Raw genomic sequence first — 3,717 nt, forward strand, 5'->3', positions numbered from 1 at the left:
CACAGCTATTGAGTGAGTTTATTCAGGCTTAATGGACTTTTTTATTCAGTTTTCTGTGTGGTGTTTAGACTTTGATCATGTGGACCAGTGGGGGGTGGGGAATGGGATTGTCTTTGAATGTGACCTCTGCGTCAGCCCTACAGCTGTTTTGTATTTAGCCCTGTACTCCTTTACTTCTCCACATTTGATCATCTGGAAGTCTTTTGGACAACCTGATCACAAAAAGAATCCGAATTGGCGCAGGCACAAGACAATTTGGCAATGTCGGCCCGGGGTCCATTTTGTTGTTGTTGACTGAATTATTTCCCGCTCGCTGCTCACGACGGGATTAGCCGCGTCAGGGCCCACCAGGATCCATGTGTAGGAAGTCTCAGGAATGACCTTGAGATTTTCAAACTTTTCAGAAAACACGGACTTGGCTGCTCGTTTGTTTTTTCACAGGAATTCTTGTTTAGTTTTCTGGAAAGATCCCATGCTGCTCAGCGGCATCCGGTTACTCAAGACATCTGCAAAAATGCATGGGAAGCTTAATTTTGGAAAGTTTATTCTTGAACCGGTCGTCGTTCCACCAAATCTTGCTTCTGCTTTATTTTATGTTATATTCAGTTAAGTGTCCCAACATATGCTGTGTTGTCCTTTTATTGTCTTACTTTCATATTCTAGGTTAGCTTCCTTTCATTATATGTTAATTTAAAGCTAGCTGGTGTCCAAACATATCCAGCGTCTGATTCTCTTTCAGGTTTTGTTTAGTTAGTTAGTGTCTCAACATTCTGTGTTTTCCTTCCATAGTTTGTTCTTTAAGTGTTCCAACATATTCTGCTTCTTTCATTTTTTGTAAAGGTAGAACTAGATAGTTTAACAAACTCATGTTTTTTTAAGTTAGTGTTGTAAAAGATCGTGTGTTGTCCTTTTTTCAGAGTTAGTGTTCCATCATATCCTGCATTGTCTTACTTTATATCTTACTTTCACATTTTAGGTTAGCTTCCTTTCATTATATGTTAATTTAAAACTAGCTGGTGTCCAAACATATCCAGCGTCTGATTCCCTTTCATGTTTTGTTCAGTTAGTTAGTGTTTCAACATATTCTGTGTTGTCCTTCCATAGTTTGTTCGTTTAGTGTTCCAACATATTCTGCTTCTGCTTTCATTTTTTGTAAAGGTAGAACTAGTTTAACAAACTCATGTTTTGTTAAGTTAGTGTTGTAACAGATCCTGTGTTGTCCTTTTTTGAGAGTTAGTGTTCATATCCTGTGTGGTTTTTTTCTTGTTCAGTTGAAATAAGTTAGTGTTCCGACATATGTGCATGTTTTATTTGGTTAGCGATAATGTTCCTACATATTCAGTGTTGTCTTTCTTTGATATTTTTTTCAGTATCCATGCATACCCTGCATTTTATTCCATGTTTTGTTCAGTTAGAGCTAGTTTGTATTGGTGCCGGGTCTCTTTGTCATGGCATTCTCATTGTTGTTCCCTTCATGTGTAAGTATGTTCACGGTGTCCTCCTCTTTCATGTTTTGTTCATTGTCCCTGTTCTTTTTCTGTTTAGTTAGAGGCCCATCAGATGCTATCTTCTATCTCGTTTTTATTTTGTTCAGTTAGTTTGTGTTTGACCGTGTCCTGTTTTGTCTTATGTTTTGTTATGTTGGAACACTAATGAGCTATAACTTATTTTGTTTGCCTGTTTCATGCTTTGTTCAGTTTTTGTTTAGAAGTTTGGGGCCTGGCAGTATCAGTGTCTTGCTCAACAGCCTAACGGCCATGCGGTCTGATAAAGACAGAAATATAAGCAAGTAAGATCAACAAGTCATTGCCGATTGTGCTAGTCTTGCATCTTCTCCATTCAGCTCTGTTTTGAATAAAATAACTTGTTGCAGACTGAGGCCATAAATCATCGTTTTGTGTAACTGTCTCCGTATTACATAACTGATTGCTTATGGCACTAAGACAAAATTTGCAGCAACCACACAGCAAGACACACTTCGTGTTTGTGTGTTAGCGCTTACTATTGAAACAGACGCATCCCACAAATAACAGACTAGTGAACGCTCTGGTTCCTGGCACCTTGACGAGAGGGCAAGTCAATTAACAATTTTGACATAGCAATTAGTAATGGTGAATTAAATTCTTTATTCTCTTCTTAATTATTTGGTTGTTTTTTTTTGTAACCAAAGAGGACCGGTTCGACATCAGGAGTCCAACAACTAACCCCTGAATTGGACCGAAATATTAACCAACAAACTGGTTCAGAATCGACTAAGACTAGCAATAAGCCCACCTAACTTAGGCATGAGTTAAGTCATGAACTAATAACACAACTGACCTTTCACCTCACCCAAACCTGATGACATGCCAATTGTAGGTGGACCCATATACCGAAAGGCAGGAATCAAGGCAGGTGATGCTAAAATAAGCATCACGTTTAATGTCAAACCGAGGAACAAAGAATCAAACAAGTGGTTATAATACAACAAAAATATTCAAACAAGAAATTAAAAAACAATGGAAAATACCTAAAAACTAGAGGCTGTTGGGTACAGGCAATATCAAGGCTAGGGATATATAGAATGAGGTGAATGTGAGTCTACGCAGGTAAGTGCAGTTCAGCCACTCCCCCTTGGTTGGCAGAACACTTGGGGAAGGTGGCGTGCAGGGTTGGGTTGGGTTACTTTAATTGGATTACTTTCAATTACTTTTGGATTACTCCAATACCAAACATGCTAATTAAAGACAAACTAAATATGAATAAAATGATGACTCACAACACGTGGTAAGCTTTCTCTCCTGGCTTTAATTTCTTTGATCTCCGGCAAAATTAACATAAAATGCGACAGAAACAAAATGAAAATAAATCCAAACAGCTTGCCAACATCATTTTTGCCGTTCTATGTATTCTGTTACTCCCCAAGCCTGCACTAAATTTAGTAATTTTATTCATATTTAGTTTCTTTTGTCTTTATTAGCATATTTGGTTTTGGAGTAATCCAAAAGTAATTAAAAGTAATCAAGTTAAAGTAACCCTACCCAACCCTGGTGGCGTGCCAGATCTGGACAGATGACAGAGTTAAAAAAGACAAACTGTCTGAGCGTCCTACCTAACAAGTTTCTAAACAACTTACAGAAACAAGCTTTGAACATATCCCGTTATCTTACTGAACTTTAGTGTAACAATAATCAAACTGTTCTTGTTGGTGGCTACGGACTCAAGCGCAGATACAATAAGTAAAGATCATTGCAAGGATTTATTTGGGGAACAGGGGCAACAAAAAGCACTCTGTAATGAAGGGGAAAAACGTTCAGCGAAAAAACATGTTTCTGGAAAAATCCCAGCAGGCAGGATCAATAAACACAAACATAGTCCGAAAGCACTCACGCCTGGCAAATTCCAAAGGCACAAGGGAACCGTAAAACAGTCCTTAAGGGAAGTGAGACGATGCAACAATCTGACAGTGTTGGATCAAGTCATTAAGTGTGACTGGTAATCATCATATTCATGTGTGTGATGTCCAGCCACTCCCCCCGGGATTGAGAGAGTGCACCAGATTCTGACACATGCTGAACTGTGTTTTTTTCAACCTCTGAAATCATTTAAATGCAGAAAACAGAACTTCTTGTGGACCAGCAGTTTTGCATCATCCAAGGAAACAGTAATCCTACCCATCCCATAATATTCCTCAGCAACCGTCTGCAAGATCCAAGACTGTGTTAGGCGGACACGATG

This window comes from Urocampus carinirostris, chromosome 12 (assembly GCF_059441175.1).
Source record: "Urocampus carinirostris isolate Australia breed hairy pipefish chromosome 12, RoL_Ucar_1.0, whole genome shotgun sequence".
NCBI classification, from domain to species: domain Eukaryota; kingdom Metazoa; phylum Chordata; class Actinopteri; order Syngnathiformes; family Syngnathidae; genus Urocampus; species Urocampus carinirostris.